Raw genomic sequence first — 8259 nt, forward strand, 5'->3', positions numbered from 1 at the left:
GGCTCAGGAACACATCCCAACTGAAAGATGGTATCTCTAGTAGGCTCAGGGTTCCCTGGCACTGTGCTGGGGTGTAGATAAGTTCCCAACAGACTCAGAGCGGAGAGCATCACCTACTTTCTGCAGCACCCTGTGATTTCCCCAGACCGGAGAAATCCCAGGGTGGCGTGAGCTGATACAGTCACAATTCAAAGTGGTGTGGCCACCAGCTACTAGGAAAGGTGAGTGGGGACTCCCTCACCATGTCTTTCCTCGCCTGTTGGCACTGAAGACAAATTGTGTCTCCAGAGGATGAAGTGACACAAAGCCAGGGGGGTGCTAGCTCTGCAGCAACGTGTCTAAAGGCAGAGCTCCTCTTGGGCACCCTTGTTGAAAGACAGCTGCATGTACCTCCCAGCCAGCCCGCAGCATGCCCCTGACCTCCAACGGCAGCAGCAGAGAAAGAGCCTGGTGAGGAGGTCACCATCTCATTGTTTCACACTGATGTTTCCTTAAAGGGGGTATTGATTTTGTGCCTGAGACTCTGCACAGCAGAGTTTAAAGAGAGGATTGCAATTGCTGGGCAGAGCTGTGGTGGTTCCCCACTGGGCCATGGGCAGGTGATCGCACTTCGCCCAACCAGAGCCCTTTGTGTGGGAACACATCATGAACAACCATGCCCATACTGCACAGCTTGATGGGGAGGGCGGCTGGCCTTGTGGTTATAGTGTAGGACTAGCAGTCAGGAGACCTGAGCGCTACTCCCAGCTCCGAATCTGACTCACTTTGGGTAAGTCCTCTAGCTGCTCGGAGGTGGCCCATTGGGGCCACAGATCATTGTCTAGTGGATCTGTATTTTCCAGAGGGAGCCTGAGATTGTCTGAGCGACACGCCGGTGGTTGAATTGTCAGAGCCAAGAAAATGGAGTAAGTAACTTTTCCTAAATATAAAAACGTAAAAAGAGGTGAAATTGTCCAGTGTCCTTAACAGCGTTTATCCAGTGCTAGTCACCTGCAGAAAGGATCTATGCGAGTAATGAGACAGGCCAGCTTACGAAATGCTATCAGTGCCTGGACCTTGATCAGCTTGGCTGGCTAAAAAGTATGGTAACAAGTCCTAGACAGCTATGGATTTTATGGTTGTCTCTAAATTGCCCACCCTGGCCATTTAGAATGTCATGGCTTTCTTTGGGGGGTAAATCTCACCCCCTTCTTCAAAGCCACTGCTAAAGGATGATCCTCAGGGACTTTGCAGTATAGGGCTGGTGATGCACAGTTGAGCAGTTCTGACCACAACCAGTAGAGGTCAGTGGTGACACACATGCGTTCACCAGTTCACTGCAGTATTTCCTCTCTCCCTCCAAGCTCAAAGGGAGTATACTAACATGGGAAAGGGTAGCTCTGAACTCCAGCAGTTCATTTGAATTCTATTGTTACTTTTGTTTGCAAACTCAGTTTTATCATTGTTTTTAAAAGAGGGAATCGCCTTTTTCTCACCATCTCATACAAATGACGACTGACCATGATGGAAAACATTAATGTGAAATAGTAACACGAGTTACCTAGCCATGAGATGTTCAAAAGTCACTAGTGACTCTGAGAACCCAAAGTGAGACCCTTTAAAAAGGCCGGATTTTTCAGAGGGTGGATGTGCAGTATACTTTCTGAGAGCTGGTAATCAAAATGTGAGATGCCCAAAATCACAGGTCACATCTGAAAACTCTCCCTCATGCTGGGGGAAGGAATGTCCAAATGTTGCTAAAATCACAGTGGCTTTAGCCTGACTGTGTTCTGGCTTTATGCTGGTTTGACACCAGGCAACTTCAGTGTCATTAGTGGAGTTATTCCTAGTTTACACCAGCATGAGAGCAGAACCAGGCCTAGCACATGCCTGTCCTATGCCACATCATGTTACGCCAGGTGATCCGTGCAGGACCAGGTGGCCTGGGCAAAATCCCTAAAGGTCTGCAGTGAGATGAGCTAGATCCAAAACCCATCTGAAAACCTATTCATGTAATAGAATAATGAGCCTTGGGTATGCAGCCCCTCTTACTGGCTATCTCATGCACAGATCTGGATAAAGGGAGAATAACAAACACTGCAGCCTGAGTATACAGCTGAATTGTACTGCTTGAAGCTGTGGTCCCCACTTGCAAACTGTCTCCCACCCAGCTCTGACCTAGCGATAGAAGTGTAGAAGGAGCTCTTCCAGGAAGCTGCTCTGAAGTAAACTCCCCTGAGCTAGGTTTGAGAGCTCTTGGTTTTCTCTAACTAAGAACACAGAGTCCATGTAACCTAGAATATATGGAGGGGAAGTACCTAGACAGATTATTTGACATGTCTAGTAGAGCTGGGAGGATAACTGATTTTTAATTCATTGGCAGCTCTAAAGAAAAGAAAGAATTGGTTTGGGTTGAATCGAATGTGAACTCTTTCAGGATTTTAGGCAAATCAAAAAGTCCATTTCAGGTCAAACAAAACACTGTTCGACTCGAAATGTTTTGTGTCCAGGTATTTTTAAAGAGCTAGATTCACGGAGAAGGTGTTGGTGATGCCCTTCCTATAACTGTTAGGGCACTCACCTAGGACGGGGGAGACCCGGGTTCAAACCCCTGCTCCAGAGTGAGGTTTGACCTGCCTTCTCCCCCATTCCAGGTGAGTGCTCTAACTACTTGGGAAAGGGTTATAAGGCTAGCACTGGTACCACCACCTACTTCTCCAGTTGGGTTGTGAATGAAGCTGACGTCCCCTTGTGACTGTAGCCTGAAATAATTTTTTGGGCCAAACTTGTGTCAAATTTGCAAATGGTTTGAGATCAACTGAAGCTGCATATTTTGGTGAATAAACTATTCCTCAAAAAAATGTCCCCCAGCTGTAGTGTCTGTGCAGATGTCCCCAGTAGCTGGAAATCCTCTGCTACATCCTCTGTTCTCCAGGGGCAACGGATGCAAAGAAAGGAATAGAATTCACACTGCATTTCTCTACCGGGGGCCCTGGTTGTGGAGCGGGGACAGTTTTGTTAGTCTGGATGTTCATAGGCAGGAGTTGTAGACCAAGCTGGATGAGCAAGCATCTCAGAGAGGTGATTAAGAAAAAGCAGAAAGCCTACAAGGAAGGGAAGATGGGAGGGATTAGCAAGGAAAGCTACCTTACTGAGGTCAGAACATGTAGGGATAAAGTGAGAAAGGCCTATGGTGATAGATATTACCACATCCGAGGTAGAAGCCAAACTCGAACAGCTTAATGGGACTAAATCGGGGAGCCCGGATAATCTTCATCCAAGAATATTAAAGGAACTGGCACATGAAATTGCAAGCCTGTTAGCAAGAATTTTTAATCAATCTGTAAACTCAGGGGTTGTACCCCTGGAGAATTGCTAACATAGTACCTATTTTAAAGAAAGGTAAAAAAAGTGATCCTGGTAACTACAAGCCTGTTAGTTTGACATCTGTAGTACGCAAGGTCTGGGAAAAAATTTTGAAGGAGAAAGTAGTTAAGGATATTGAGATCAATGATAATTGGAACAAAATACAACATGGCTTTACAAAAGGTAGATCGTGTCAAACCAACCTGATCTCCTTCTTTGAGAAGGTAACAGATTTTTTAGACAAAGGGAACGCAGTGGATCTAATTTACCTTGATTTCAGTAAGGCATTTGATACGGTTCCACATGGAGAATTATTAGCTAAATTGGAAAAGATGGGGGTCAATATGAAAATTGAAAGGTGGATACGGAACTGGTTAAAGGGGAGACTACAACGGGTCACACTGAAAGATGAACTGTCAGACTGGAAGGAGGTTACCAGTGGAGTTCCTCAGGGATCGGTTTTGGGACCAATCTTATTTAATCTCTTTATTACTGACCTTGGCACAAAAAGTGGGAATGTGCTAATAAAGTTTGTGGATGATACAAAGCTGGGAGGTATTTCCAATACAGAGAAGGACCGAGATATCATCCAGGAAGATCTGGATGACCTTGTAAACTGGAGTAATAGTAATAGGATGAAATTTAATCGTGAAAAGTGCAAGGTCATGCATTTAGGGATTAATAACAAGAATTTCTGTTATAAACTGGGGACACATTACTTCGAAGTAACAGAGGAAGAGAAGGACCTTGGAGTATTGGTTGATCACAGGATGACTATGAGCCGCCAATGTGATATGGCCATGAAAAAAGCTAATGCGGTCTTGGGATGCATCATGTGAGGTATTTCCAGTAGAGATAAGGAGGTGTTAGTACTGTTATACAAGGCACTGGTGAGACCTCATCTGGAATATTTTGTGCAGTTCTGGTCTCCCATGTTTAAGAAGGATGAATTCAAACTGGAACAGGTACAGAGAAGGGCTACTAGGATGATCTGAGGAATGAAAAACCTGTCTTATGAAAGGAAACTCAAGGAGCTTGGCTTGTTTATCCTAACTAAAAGAAGGCTGTGAGGAGATACGATTGCTCTCTATAAATATATCATGGAGGGAGAAGAATTATTTAAGCTCAGTACCAGTGTGGACACAAGAACAAATGGATATAAACTGGCCATCAGGAAGTTTAGACTTGAAATTAGACTAAGGTTTCTAACCATCAGAGGAGTGAAGTTCTGGAACAGACTTCCAAGGGAAGCAGTGGGGGCAAAAGACATATCTGGCTTCAAGACAAAGCTTGATAAGTTTATGGAGGAGATGATATGATAGGATAGCTTAATTTTGGCAATTAATTGATCTTCGACTACTAGCGGTAAACATGCCCAATGGCCTGTGATGGGATGTTAGATGGGGTGGAACCTGAGTTACTACAGAGAATTCTTTCCTGGGTGTCTGGCTGGTGAGACTTGCCCACATGCTCAGGGTTTAGCTGATCGCCATATTTGGGGTTGGGAAGGAATTTTCCCCCAGGGCAGATTAGCAGAGGCCCTGGGGGTTTTTCGCCTTCCTCTGCAGCATGGGCACGGGTCACTTGCTGGAGGATTCTCTGCACCTTGAAGTCTTTAAACCACGATTGGAGGACTTCAATAGCTCAGACATAAGTTAGGGGTTTGTTACAGGAGTTGGTGGGTGAGACTCTGTGGCCTGCGTTGTGCAGGAGGTCAGACTAGACGATCATAATGGTCCCTTCTGACCTTAATGTCTATGATTCTGTGCTTCTATGTTCCTACATCCAGTACCTCAACTTTGCTGGTGACATCGATCATTTCAGAGCAGGACAGACTTGTGGGCCTAAACAGTCACAGTGGGCCTGATCCAAAGCTCATGGCTGTTAATAGGAGTTTTTCCCATGCAAGCAATTGTAGGTGCTGCCAGGATGTTGTGTGGTTGTGAATGGGAGAAAAGATGGCCCACCCGATTGCAAATGGGAAAGACGTGCTCCATGAGACAACCCGTGAGATGTGAGCCATGCTTTAGAAAAGCTTGACAACCTCTGCCCTGGGGGAAAGGTACCACTCAGACAGATTGCCTAGAGGCCATGCTAGAGCCTAGGCATGCAGAACCCGCTGACAGAGACGGTCTGGGGCCCAGGGACAGAGAGGGGAACAAAATATTCTTGGCATGTGGTGCTATTACCTTCTCACAGAACAGCTGTGTGCTCAGCTCCAGGTGCCCAGGAACGCCAAGGAGAGTCTGTATCTTGTGGATAGCCTGAGTTGTCTAAGGTGTGCCCTCCTCTTACAGGTGTTCTGCTGCCTCTCAGACAGCCAGATATTCCAGGTGCAAGCTAGGGACGGCAGGGTAACTCTGTGTGCTCCATCTAGGGGTCTGGAAGGCTCGAGACATCCTGGGTTATGATGTTGGAGGTATCTGGGCGTCGGTTCAGTCGGTTGTTTGGGCTGCTCTGGACACTGGCCGTGCCGCTGTCTGAGCTCTGTCGGTCTGGGCTGGTGGCGCTCTTCGGGCTGCTCTGAACCTTATGGATATGTTGCTGCTGTCTTTGCAGAGTGGATGAAACTGTTTGTGGTAAAATGTAATCAAGTGGAAAATTGCAGTGCATATAAACACATATGGCACTCAATGACTGGGCATTAGGCACAGTGACTGCAGGCAAAAAAAAAAATTATCTGTAAATGTTTCCCAGCAAGTTTCAAAATCTTAAAGAACAATAAGATATTAGCAATGTAATGGGGTGATACAGAGAGGCAGCGAGCCTTGCGTTGGGAGAACGAGGATTCATGCAGCTGTGATGACAGGAGCGGCTGGGATCACTCAGCCATGCTCAACAAGCCTTGTCCTCCAGAGCAAGGCAGCTGCCAGGGGTTTCAGTCCCATGGCCAGGTGTCTGTGCCTAGAGAGGAGGGAGCCAGGAGGTGGCCGTCCAGCCCACCCCTCTGCTCCTGAAAGAGCCTGGCCATTTACTGCTACGTTTTGAAGAGGATGTTTGTAGTCACTGACTCAGAACTGTCCTGTCACGGTCACGGGATCAAGTGGATTAGTGGCTAATCCCTAGAGATGAAAGTAATATTAAACACTTACCGGTATGGGGCCCAGCTCTGGGGCTTGGGTGGAAGGGGTGGGGCCTCGGGCGGAAGGGGCGGGGTTGGGGGGGTGAACCTCCCCCAGCCAGCCCAACCATGCTGCCTGGCCCGCACTGTCCGGGGCTCTGGTGGTGATTTAAAAGGGATGGGGGCTCTGGCTGCTGCCCTTTTAAATCGCTGGCCCCGGGGCAGCACCCAAGAGGGTCCTTTGCCGCGGCAGCGCGTTAACGTTGGCTTCTTATTGGTACACCATACTGGCCCACATTCACCCCTGCTAATCCCTCAAAGCTTCATCCCCACCAGCACTCACTGGCTGGGGAAGCTCATCCCAGACATCAGAGGACCAGCAGTTCAGATCCCCATGTAAGCCACCACCTGGGTGGGTCTTCTATGGGGCTTGAACCTCGGTCCTCTGGATCTAAAATCATGGGCCCATAGATGTGGTGCAGCCATGACAGGGACGAAGATACGCTTGGCCAGTGTGTGACTGTGGGCTCAGCTGAGCAGCCAAGGAGCCAATCTGCCACAGAGGCTGATCTCCTCCCTTTTCTCTGGTAGTGGCTTCTCTGGATCTGCGCTGAGGCACTCTGGCAGGGCAGTATGAGGGCTGCATCAATCTCTTTGCAGGATCAAGCCTTTAGACCGTGGGGCAGGGACTGTACCATCTTCTGTTTGTGCCGTGTCATGCACCCACTTTCGACTCTGTGTATAATAAATGGGCAACAATGGTGGGAGTGTTGAATAAATGGCTCTGTTTATATTTTCATCCACTTCTGTTTAGTTACAAAATAATCCTAGTAATTTTAATTATTAATCTAATTAGAGTTCAGGAGCCCCTTGTGCTGTGTGCTGTGCAAACACGGGAAGAGACAGGCCCAGCCAGGAAGAGATTGCAGTTTAAATAGACAGACGGTATCAGGGGGAGATGAAGTGAGTTGTTGAAGGTAAGCCTCTGAATTGGGAATATAACCCATGGCTCCTAATCATATGCCTTCTCCATTAGACCATATTGCCTTCCCTTCCACCCTTCTCTTACTTTTGTCCCTTTATTGTGCAGTGCCCCGTCTGCACTCTGAGATGAGGGGCAGCCAGATTCTCACTTTGCAGTCTCTGATTCATAAAGATCAACGCTGAAACGGACACACATGCATCAGATGCATGCAATAACGCCCCCATTGTGATAACGGCTAATGAATCCCTGTGGATATCCATACATGGTCACTACAGACATACACACTTGGCTTCAAACTCAGGGCTTTGAACACCTATCTGCTAATATGACAGGTATGGACCCAGCCTCCATCCTAATTGCTGGCTGTATTTAGGAATGGTGACGAGGCCAGCCCAAAAGTGCTGTCCATAAAACCCACACCCCCCTCACACCTTGACTAAGTTAAATGCAACACACTGTCCTTTATAGGGCATATATATCCTTTGAACGGAGCTGTGGCCCCCTGAATTGGATCCAAACTCAGCTGCATTCACAATTCCCTACTTTTGATTGGCGCTCCCCACCAATCCGCTGGCTGCTCAGGACATTCAAGCTCCTGCAGAAGGTTTAGCAGTGGTGATGCAGGCTCTCCTCTCCCCTGCCCCGATAGGGAGAGCTTGTGGATAAGGTGCTCAGCAGGGAATCAGGATTCCTATGACCTTGACCAAATCACTGAATCTCTCCGGGCCTCCATTTTCCGCCTGCAAAATGGGGAGAACACATCCTTTGTCTTGTCCATTGAGACCGCAAACAGAGCGTGGAGCAGGGACTGTCTCTTACTTTGTGCATGCCCAGCGCCTAGTGTAACACCTCTGTGTAGGCCCATTCT

This window comes from Lepidochelys olivacea (genome assembly GCF_965140295.1).
Source record: "Lepidochelys olivacea isolate rLepOli2 genome assembly, chromosome: 7".
NCBI lineage: Eukaryota > Metazoa > Chordata > Testudines > Cheloniidae > Lepidochelys > Lepidochelys olivacea.